This window comes from Aotus nancymaae, unplaced genomic scaffold (genome assembly GCF_030222135.1).
Source record: "Aotus nancymaae isolate 86718 unplaced genomic scaffold, 86718_ANA_hifiasm-v0.15.2.pri h1tg000103l, whole genome shotgun sequence".
Taxonomy (NCBI): domain Eukaryota; kingdom Metazoa; phylum Chordata; class Mammalia; order Primates; family Aotidae; genus Aotus; species Aotus nancymaae.
This window is the reverse complement of record NW_026988518.1, coordinates 1140983-1153490: the sequence shown is the minus strand read 5'-3', so window position 1 is coordinate 1153490 and position 12508 is coordinate 1140983.

Sequence of the window (12508 nt, the reverse complement as noted above, 5' to 3'; positions counted from 1 at the left end):
CTAATGGTGCCAAATGGGAAAACTGTATCTAAATTAGTGGGAGAGGCCATAAAACCGTCAGACTCTGCTTAAAAGCATTTGTATCTGTGACAAATTTCCAATAGGTAAGTCTTAGAGACGTCAAACTCCATTTAAGCAAAACCCAGGTGCATAGTTCCAGTCTTAACAAGTTTGTTTGCTTATGCTTCAGCTTAAAATTTCATTTAACATAATTCACAAAAAACTTTAAAACCACTGGGCTGTTATATATTCTAGTTGTAATAGATATTACAGCTCTAATCAAAATTAAAACAGACTCCATTTTCTTTATTGATTCACACAAGCAAAACATTCTAGAATGTATTAGTTTGTACCTTATTAAGTTCCAACTGTAAACATTACCTTACCATTCTCTACTATTTTTTTCTTAACAGTGATGTTATTAGCTTTATTTTTCAGCTGAGGAATCTAAGGGAAAGATTGACTCAGCGAGAAACAAACCAAGTGTCATATCCAGAAAGAAACCCAATTTATATCAATGTTAGAACTGACAGTCTCTTTGAGGCAGGAAATATGTCATTTTCTCCAGAGAATCCCTTCATTTCCTAGCAGCATGCTCTGAATTTAATTGACTTAAACCAAACACCAGATAACACCATATTCTCAGAATGAAGTAAACAATATTGACCTGGACACTCATGATAAATGATGATAAATGAATTTCTTAGCTGCATTTCTGTAAAAGCAATAAATATCAACTAAACGACAACTATGACTTAAAAAATAATTTACGTATTTCATGCTGTTTTAACATAAAGATCCAAGAAAATTTATCAGACCAGTGATATGAATACAGAATATAGAAGATGGGAAAAATTATAGAATTTAAGAACGAGGCCACCAAAGACATTTCCTAATGCTTGTCAGGGTTCCAGGTCCATGTACGATTATTATTCTATCTGATATTTAATCATTTGATCATTATTTAAATAAATTATGTTTATTGAATATTTTGGCCACTAATTAATTGTATATAGTCAGTCACTAATGCATGTTTGACTTTGTCAGGTGCTAAGCTGACAAACTGGCAGCCTAGTTTGTTAGTGCTTATGTCAAAGATGATCTGTTTGAGTCCAGCTTGTTAGTAGTAGGAAAGAAAGTCTGAGATTCTATACAACACTTTTCTTTACTTATCCAAAACCCAACTCTGAACCATTGTTGTTCATTCCTTCATTTCATACTATGTCCTAGGCACTCTTCCCGGCACTGGAATTAGAGCAGTGAAAAAAAAAATTAGTCTCTGACTTTCCATGAAGCTCACAGTTGCTTGGGGAGAAAAGAAATAAATAAATCAGAACAAATATCTATATAATGTCAGATGATAATAAATATTACAAGGGAAAAATAAAGTAGGATAAGGATCAAAGAATGACAAATATGGTTGTTTAGAAAGGGCAGTGAGGAACTTGCTATTGTGAAGTACGTATTGGAACAGACATCTAGATTAAGTGAGTAAATGAGTTATATGAATATCTGGGAAAAGAATTCTCAAGTTAGAGAATGGCAAATCAAAGGCCTTGAAATGGGAACTTTCTCAGCACGATAAAGAAACTGCAAAAAGGACCGGTGTGGCAAGAGAAGAAGTGGTAGAAAATGAAATCAGAGAGAGGCCAGGTGTTACGGTTTGGATTTATGTCCATACCCAGATCTATGTTGAATTGTAATCCCCAGTGTTGGAGGTGTGGCCTGATGGGAGGCTATTGTATCAAAGGGTAGTTTCTCATGAATGGTTTAGCACTGATCCCTTGGTGCTAAGTTCTCATGAGATCTGATTGTTTCAAAGAGTGTGGCACTTTTTTCTTCTCTCTATTCCTCTTTTTTAGCCATATAAGATATACCTGATTCCCCTTTGCCTTCCGTGATTGAAAGTTTCCTGAGGTCTCCCCAGAAGCTGTCATATTTCTTGAACAGTGTGTGAAATGCTAAGCCAATTAAATATTTTTATAAATTATCCATTCTCAGGTATTTTTCTATAGCAGTGCAAGAACAGACTAGTATACCAGGCATGGTTGCTCACACCTGTAATCCCAGCACTTTGGAAGGCCAAGTAAGAGGATTGCTTGAGCCCAGGAGTTTAAGACCAGCCTGGGCAACATAGTGAGACCTGTCTCAAAAAAAAAAAAAAAAAAAAAAAAAAGAAAGAAAAGAAAAAGAAAAAAGAAGTCATAATAGTAACCAAAGCAAAATAATGTAGAGTCTTGTAAACTATAGTAAAGATTCTGGATTTATTTTTTCTCAGTTACCTGGAAATGCCATTAAAGATTATTGTTTGACAGACAAACTACACATGAAGGATGGACAAAAGAGGAACTGATATGGTGTGGATGTGTCCTCACCAAAATGTCATCTTGAATTCCTATGTGTTGTAGGAGGGACCCGTTGGGAAGTAACTGATACATGGGGACAAGTCTTCCCTGTGCCGTTCTCATGATAGTGAATAAGTCTCAAGATATGATGGCTTTAAAAGGGGCAGTTTCCCTGCACAAGCTCTCTTCTCATGTCTGCCACCATGTGAGACATGCCTTTAACCTTCCACCATGATTGTGAGTACTCCCCAGCCACTTGGAACTGTAAGTCCATTAAACCTCTTTCTTTTATAAATTTCCCAGGGTTGGGTATGTCTTTAATAGCAGCATGAGAATGGACTAATACAGTAAATTGACACTAGTAGAGTGGGGCATTGCTGAAAAGATATCAGAAGATGTAGAAATGATTTTGGAACTGGGTAACAGGCAGAGAGGTTGAAACAGTTTGGAGGGCTCAGAAGAATACAGGAAAATGTGGGAAAGTTTGGAACTTCCTAGAGATTTGTTGAACGACTTTGACAAAAATGTTGATAGTGATATGAACAATAAGGTCCAGGCTGAGGTGGTCTCAGATGGAGATGAGGAACTTGTTGGGAACTGGAACAAAGATGGATCTAATTATATTTTAGCAAAAATACTGGCAGCATTTTGTCTCTGCCCTAGAGATTTATGGAATATTGAACTTGAGAGAGATGATTTAGGGTATCTGGTAGAAGAAGTTGCTATGCAGCAAAGCATTCAAGACGTAATTTGGGTGCTATTAACAGTATTCAGTTGCATAAGGGAAGCAAAGCATAAAAGTTCTGAAAATTTGCAGCCTGACAATGTGATAGCAAAGAAAATCTCATTTTCTGAGGAGAATTTCAATCCAGCTGTAGAAATTTGTATAAGTAACTAAGAGCCAAATGTTAATCCCAAAGACAATGGAGAAAATGTCTCTGGGGCATGTCAGAGGTCTTCACAGCAGCCCCTCCCATCATAGGCCAGGAGGCCTAAGAGGAAATAATGGTTCTGTGGGCCAGGCCCAGGGTCCCTGTGCTGTGTGAAGTCTAGGGACTTGGTGCCCTATATCCTAGCTTCTCCAACCCTGACTAAAAGAGACCAAAGTGCAGCTCAGACCATGGCTTCAGAATTTACAAACACCATGTCTTGACAGCTTCCATGTGATGTTGAATGTGTAAGTACACAGAAGTCAAGAACTGAGATTTGGGAACCTCTGCCTAGACTTCAGAGGATGTATGGAAATGCTTGGATGTCCAGGAATAAATTTGCTGCAGGAGCAGGTCTCTCATGAAGAACCTCTGCTAGGGCAGTGTGGAAGGAAAATGTGGGGTTGGAGCCCAACACAGTCTTTACTAGGGCACCACCTAGTGGAGTTGTGAGAAGAGGGCCACCATCCTCCAGACCCGACAGCTTGCATTGTGCACCTGTAAAGCTGCACTCAACACCAACCCGTGAAAGCAGATGGGAGGGAGTCTGTACCCTGCTAAGCCACAGGGGTGGAGTTTCCCAAGACCGTAGGAACCCACCTCTTGCATCGGTGTGGGATGGACATGAGACATGGAGTCAAAGGAGATCATTTTAGAGCTTTAAGATTTGACTGCCCCACTGGATTTCAAACTTAGATGGGACCTGTAGTCTTTTCATTTTAGCCAATTTCTCCCATTTGAAAAGGCTGTATTTACTCAGTGCCTGTACTCCATGGTATCTAGGAAGTAACTAACTTGCTTTTAATTTTACAGGCTCATAGGTGGAAGGGACTTGCTTTGTCTCAAATGAAACTTTGGACTGTGGATTTTTGAGTTAAAGCTGAAATGAGTTAACACTTTTGGGGGACTGTTAGGAAGGCATGATTGGCTGTGAAATGTGAGGACATGAGATTTGGGAGTGGCCAGGGCCAGAATGAAATGTTTGGCTGTGTCCTCACCCAAATCTCATCTTGAATTCCTGTGAGTTGTGAGAGGGACCTGGTGGGAGGTAATTGAATCCTGGGGCAGGTAAGGGGTGAAGGGTTTCAAGATACAGATCTTGGAGAAAATCAAGAGATAGATATTACACCATAGGAATTTTAAGAAGATGATTTCATGAAGATGAGTATTTCCAAATCTGTGCCAGATGATCATAAAGAAGGTGGAGAAGAAGCAGTGCTAGAAAACAAATTAGCATTAGTTATCTGGCAGAAGAGTTCTGATTATTCAAGACTGATTTTTCCTTCTTTTACAACATAGATCCTTCTATGATACAGACACTGAAACTAAAGTAAACAGTGGAAAGATTTGTACCATATAGAAACATTTTTAGAGAAATAAAAACAAAAAAAGTCAAAGAAATTACAGTGTATTTCCATAAAGTTACATGAGAGTGCCTGCTTCTTCTGTCTTCCTTCCACCTCCTCCACCTTTTCCCTCTCTGCCGCTCACGAGAGAGCAAGACCAATTCACCAATCCCTCCTCTTTCTCCTCTTCTGCAACCTACTCAAAATAAAAAACTTTGTGATGATCTGCTTCTACTTTGATAATAGTAAATATATTTTCTCTTCACTGTGATTTTTTTTGAGACAGAGTGCTGCTGTATTTCCCAGGCTGGAATGCAGTAGCCCAATTATGGCTCACTGTAACCTCTGATTCCTGGGTTCAAGCAATCGTCCCACCTCAGCCTCCCGAGTAGCTGGGATTACAAGTGCACATCGCCACTCCAGACTTTTTATTGTTTTTTAAGACATGGAATCTCACTATGTTTCCCAGGGTGGTTTCAAATTCCTGACTTCAAATTATCTTCCCACCTCAGCCTCCCAAAGTCCTGGGATTATAGGTGTGAGCCTGGATTTCTTTGTGATTTTCTTAATAACATTTTATTTTCTCTAGTTCACTTTATTGTAGGAATATAGTTTATAATACATACAATATTTGTGCTAATTGACTATGGTTTTGGTAAGAGTATGTTATGTTATTTCAATCAAAAGTAGGCTATAAGTATGTAAGTTTGGGAGAATCAAGTCATTCAAGGATTTTTGGCTGCATAGTGTATTGGCGCTTGTAACCTCTACATTTTTTTAATGGTCAACTGTAGATTTATGTATTTGTTTCTATACTCTCCATTCTATTTCATTTGTTTATTTGTCAAGTAAAAATATCATACTGTCTGTAAGGTTTGTTAAGTTCTTGTCGAGTTTAAAAGGAAGAAACTGAGGCCAGCACAAGAAGATCCAATGAGAAGGATTTATTTGGCTCCCAGGCAAGGTTCTGTGGTCTGACGGAGGGGGTGGTGGCGGAGAAGTCGCATGGACTCCTTTAAGACGTGGGGTTTTATAGGGAGTGGAGGTGTTCGATTGGTTGTGGGAGAGCAGGGTGTGGGAAAGACAGGATTGCTATTGGGTAGGGTTACAAGACTTCGTTTGCATACTAGACTTGACTGCTATTGGCTAGAGTTACAAGACTTCGTTTGCATACAAGACTTGACCGCTATTGGCTAGAGTTACAAGACTTCGTTTGCATACAAGACTTGACTACTATTGGCTAGAGTTACAAGACCTCGTTTGCATACTGGCGGGGTTTTTAAGGGAAGGCTAGGCAGTGCAAGGGGGTGGATATGTCCGAGCTCTCAGAAAAAAAGGGGGGGGTGTGCGTCCGAGCTCCCGGCAAGGCAACCAGCCTTACGCTGTCTTGTCCTCATTTCACTTTCATTCTTGAAATATATTTTTTATGGATATGAAATTCTAGGTTGGTAATTTGTTTTTCATTTATTTGAAGATGTTACTCCATGATTGCCTTCTTACATGACTTTCCACAAAAAGTCTGTTGTCATTTTTTTTTTCCTTTGGACACAAAATTTTCCTTTTATGTCTCCTTTTCAGAAATTTGATTACAATATGTCTGAATGAATTTTTCTGCACATTTTTGCTCTTGACATTTATTGAATTCTTGAATGTGCAGACTTCTAGTTTATGTAAAAATTGAAATTGTTTTACCCAGTCTTTTCTTTATATATTTTTCTGACTTCCTCCTCCACTTTTGGGCATTCCATCAGCATGTGTATCATGCTACACGTGTATCATTATGTTGCTCTATACTTTCCTGTTTATATTATCTGTTGCTGTGTCTTCAAGTTCACTAATTTTTCTTCTGCAGGGTCTAATGTGCTATTAATCCCATTCAGTGTATACATGATTTTTAGCAATGTAGAAACATTTTAGTTTCTATATCTAGGTTTTTATTTGGGTATTTAAAAATATATTATTTCTACTTAATATGTTTAAGCTTTTGTTTATTTTTTTGAACCTATGAAACATAGTTAAATGATTGTATTATTGTTTTTATTCATGAATTCAGTCATCTTTGTAATTTCTGTGCTAGCTTTGATTAATTTTTATTTTCATTATGGGTCATATTTTCTGCTTTCTTGCATGCTTTGTAGTTTTTGACTGTATGCTAGACATTGTAAATATTTCTCTTTTGGGTGCTGGATATTTTTGCATTTCACGTATAGAAATACTTGAATGAATGAATGTGATGTGATGTGATGTGATGAATTTGTTACTTGGTAATGGGAACAGTTTGATAGTTTTGAGGCTTAAGTTTGTTATTCCAGACCAAAGCAGCATTTAGTTGATGGCTTTTTTTTCCCCAGCTACTGAGGCAATACACTTCTGAATACATTGAATAAAATCTCTTGAATTGTGAGTTAATTTTTGTAAATTCTGCTGGTGAAAATGCAAACTACTTTCTGATGTGGGCATGTAGTGCTATAAATTTCCCTCTTAACACTGCTTTAGATGTGTCACAGAGATTCTGGTACCTTGTCTTTTTGTTCCCATTGGTTTCAAAGAACTTCATTATTTCCGCCTTAATTTCACTATTTACCTAGCAGTCATTCAGGATCAGGCTTTCAGTTTCCATGTAGTTGTAGTGAGTTTCTTAATCGTGAGTTCTAATTTGATTGCACTGTGGTCTGAGAGACTCTTTGTGGTGATTTCAATTCCTTTGCATTTGCTAAGGAGTGTTTTACTTCCAATTATGTGGTCACTTTTAGAATAAGTGCTATATGGTGCTGAGAAGAATGTATATTCTGTTGATTTGGGGTGGAGGGTTTTGTAGATGTCTATTAGGTCTGCTTGGTCCAGAGCTGAATTCAAGTCCTTGTTAATTTTCTGTCTCATTGATTTGTCTAATATTGACAGTAGGGTGTTAAAGTATCCCACTATTATTGTGTGGGAGTATAAGTCTCTTTGTAGGTCTCTAAGAACTTATTTTATGAATCAGGGTGTTACTGTATTGGATGCATATATATTTAGGATAGCTAGCTCTTCTTGCTGTATTTCTCTCTTTACCATTATCTAATGCTTTCTTTGTCTTTTTTGATCTTTGTTGGTTTAAAGTCAGTTTTATCAGAGACTAAATATTCCTCCTTCCCTTTATTTTGAACCTATGTATGTCTTTGCACATGAGATGGGTCTCCTGAATACAGCACAGCGGTGGGTCTTGACTCTTTAATATACCAGTTTGTATCTTTTAATTGGGGCATTTAGTCTATTTACATTTCAGGTTAATTTTTTTTTTTTTTTTTAGACAGAGTTTCGCTCTTGTTACCCAGGCTGGAGTGCAATGGCGTGATCTCGGGTTAATATTTGTATGTGTGAATTTGATCCTGTCATTATGATGCTAGTTGGTTATTTTGCACATTAATTGATGTAGTTTCTTCATAGTGCTATTGGTCTTTATATTTTGGTGTGCTTTTGCAGTGGCTGGTACTGGTTTTTCCTTTCCATATTTAGTGCTTCCTTCAGGAGCTCTTGTCTGTAAAGAATTTTATTTCTCCTTCACTTAGGAAGCTTCATTTGGCTGGATATGAAATTCTGGGTTGAAAATTCTTTTCTTTAAGAATGTTGAATATTGGCCCCCACTCTCTTCTGGCTTGTAGGCTTTCTGAAGAGAGATCCACTGTTAGTCTTTTGGACTGCACTTTGTAGGTAACCTGACCTTTCTCTATGGCTGTGCCTAACATTTTTCCCTTTGTTTCAACCTCGGAGAATCTGGCAATTATGTATCTTGGGGTTGCTCTTCTTGAAGAGTAGCTTAGTGGTGGTCTCTGTATTTCCTGAATTTGAATGTTAGTTTTTCTTGCTATGTTTGAGAAGTTCTCCTGGATAATACCCCAAAGAGTGTTTTCCATCTTGGTTCCATTCTCCCTGTCACTTTCAGAGACCCTGAACAAATTAGGTTTGGTCTTTTCACATAGTCCCATATTTCTTGGAGGCTTTGTTTGTTTGTTTGTTTCATTCTTTTTTCTCTAATCTTGTCTTTCCACCTTATTTTACTAAGCTGATTTTCAATCTCTGATATTCTTTACTATAAAGACACATGCACAGGTATATTTATTACAGCACTATTTACAGTAGTAAAGACCTGGGACCAACACAAATGCCCATCAATGATAGACTGGATAAAGAAAACATGGCAGATATACAACATGGAATACTACGCAGTCATAAAAAAGAATGAGTTCATGTTCTTTGCAGGAACATGGATAAAACTGGAAACCATCATCTTCAGAAAACTAACACAGGAACAAAAAACCAAACACCGCACAATCTCACTCATAAGTGGGAGTTTAATGAGAACACATGGACACAGGGAGGAAAACATCAGACACTGGGGCCTGTCAGGGGGTGGGGAGAAGGGGTAGGGAGAGCATTAGGACAAACACTTAATGCATATGGGGCTTAAACCTAGATAATGGGTAGATAGGTGCAGCAAGCCACCATGGCACATGTTCACCTATGTAGCAAACCTGTACATTCAGCACATGTATCCCAGAACTTAAAGTTAAAAAAAAAATGCAAATTATTCCTGGCCTTATGTAATATCTAGCAATTGTTTCCACTATTTCTTTTAAATAGTCTTCTTTCTAGCTTTGAATACTTTTCTCAAATGCATGTGCTGATCCATATTCAGCTAGATATTCCAAGAAGATCCTCCGTAGATCTCTCTCTCTGTCTCTCTGTCTCTCTCTCTCTCTCTGTCCCTCTCTCTCTCTCTCTTTCTAGCTGTTTCCTTACTAATACCCTGCTCCTGGACTATCAACTTCAATGTTTCAACTCAGAAAGAACACTGGACTGTACTTAGGTTCCCCCTCTGTTCTGTGGCTCCTATGGAACTGCTGGGACCGTCATTTGACTTCTCATTTTATCTCTCTCATGTATAATTCTCTGGCACTGTCTGATTTCTAACATCTGAAAACTGTTGTTTTACATATTATGTCTGCTTCTTAAGTTGTTTCATATGGGAGTACAAATACAATTTTTGTTCCTCCATTTGATATGATGCAAAATTCCATATAAGCACTTTAAATAAAATGTGGTATATTTTTAAGTAAATACATCACAAAATATTTTTAAAAGTAGAACATCTTTTCCTGGAAAAGGAATTCTTAGATGGTAAAGGATTTGACAACTTTTCCAAATTTGTAAGGTTTTAGGTAGAAATTTTTGTTATCTCATCATTCAACTTATACCTAGAGTACTATATTTGGATATCTCTTCCTTTGGAGAGAATAACTTGTTTAATTTTTGAAATTATTTCTTTAATTTTTCAGAAACTATACCTCAGTATGAGAAGTAAATATTCCTGATATTCATCAATACATAAAGATTAAAATTAAGGATGCATTTACATAACAATTGGTTTTACTACTGAGGAAAGCTCCTCTTTAAGTCTCAAAATAATCTATACATTATTCATGATTATAATTTTTTAATTAACTAAAATTAGAATCCCAAACAAGTGACATTAACTAATAACTGTAGAATTAGCAGAAGGTAATTTACATATTTTATTTGGGTTCATTAATATATATCATTAGTATAAAAATTACCTTATATTCTCAAAAACATTTTCCAGGAACCCAGTATATATTAATTATATAAAATATAAATTTTAATAAACAATTAATATATATTCACTACTGTATTCCATGTAGAAAATACATTAGAATGTGAGTCAGGGCTTTCCTAAGGCACACAGTTTTGAGGCAGGGATTTTTATCATTTTGCCAGCAAACATTATTTGCAAGTTATAGTATCAGTGAGCTTTGACCATTACTATTATTAGAAGTCCCACAGTTTCATAGCTTATATTTCCATAAGGAAATGGCTGAAAATTAAAATCTGCCGAGGAAGCAATAATACGTTCAATACAATTTGGTTTGGGTCCTGGGCATGTACTAACTTTGCTACTCAGTTTTAATTCAGTTTTTAGTCTTACGTTTCTATAGCTCCTCTGGTTAAGACTAACAAGAAATCTTACATCAAAGTGGACTTGATTTCTAGATCTTTAAATATTAGTTCACTCCCTCACATCAAATCGTGTGTCTTAGTTAAAGCACTTTGGTTTTAAGCAATAGAAATTAAATCATACAAACCAAAAAAAAATTTATTATTAAGATACAGATTTTTAAATTTAACCCACAAATAACAAGTACAGTTTGTTTTTACTTTCAATTTGTAATATCTAGAAAGGATTATAATATGAAAGTAGAACAGTAGATATTTCTTGAATAAATAAAAAAAATCAACTAACACTAAGGAGAACCAAATATGTATCAGGCATGTTGATAAATACATTACATAAAATAATTTATTTATTCCTTACAACAATCCTCTGTGGTAGCCACTATAATTATTTCCATTTTGCAGATGCGAAAACTGAGTCCCAGAGAGAGATTACAGTAAACTCCTAAGCTTTCACTTTTATTGAGATGAATTTGAATCTAAGACTCTAACTCCCAAATTATCCACAAATCAAAACTTATTCTGTACCAGGTGATCCCAGGTTTCCCAGGGATCCTGAGCATCTCAACTTAGTGGTCTTCCTCTCCAACACACTGCCCTTTCATCATTTGTATTAGTATTTAGTAGTCTCAGTTAATGTTACAGCTATTTTTCTTCTCTAAAAAATGAACTGAGTAAAAGCAAGCATTCAGCACTATACATACATCCAGCTACTTATACAGAACTTGACAGATTGCCTTTCTTTGGTGAAGTAGATTTTACAAGGTGTTCCATTATGCCTTTCATCAGAATGAAGAAAAACTTTTGTTTGGAGGGTTTTTTTTTAATAATTGTTTTTAGTTGGCCAATTTTTATAGAGACTAAAAACCAAATCTTCTAAACATTTCTGCTCGTACCATTCCTCTGGAAAGTTAGCAATGATAACCATCAAGTCATCTTGTGATGAATATAAGAATCACAGCAGGGTGTTACTAGGTCCAGTTGTGATTGGGTGGAAGGCCTGTGGTCTGAAGTTGTCTTCATACAAGACTCTATAAGATTAAAAAAGCAATAAGCCTGCTGTGGAAGATGGCTTTGTGGAGTCTGAATGCTACCTGAAGGGAGTGAATGTAAATTGCTAGGTTACCAAAGCAATTCAAAAATTGTCTGATGGAAAGAGTATTGTATATGGCAACAACACTGCTTTTTGTTTCTTTAGAAGTAACAATTGAAAAATGTCTTTTCTCTAAAGATAAAAAGAAACATGAGAGGGAGAGGTGAAGAATCAGCAGGAGCCACAAATAATTTTCAAGAGCCAACTGGGTTTAAAATGTGTCAGATGGAATATAAATAATATAAATATTCTATTGTCCTATAGTAAAATAGAATAGAAAATACTACCTACTTATTCATAGTGAATTTTTGAGACAGTATGTGTTCTAGTTACCTAGTAAGTTGAATAAACACAAGACAAATTCAAATACATAAAAATGTTGCTCTATTTCCCCATTTATTTTGTTTGCTTACACATGCCTCTATTCTGACAGTTTTGAGAAATTAAGATATGTAATATTTTTGTGGTAGAGAATACAGAGACAATTTAATTTAAGACTTAGTTTTAAAAAGAAGGTTGGGATTTAATATAAGCTATGAAATAAAGTATTTGCCTTAGGCAACTGTCAATAGTTGTTTGCCATCTTAGGTATATATTTCTTCTCCTAATCAACTATAATATTTTATCTGCCCATATCGCTAGTGCCTGGTTCCATGCCTTAGTAGATACCTGATTATGTTCATTTTGGGGAAAGATGGCATCCACTAATCTATAGTATTCATGACATTTAGGTATAGTCACTTGCTCATTCCACAAATATTTATTATGTGGTACTAATAAAACTTA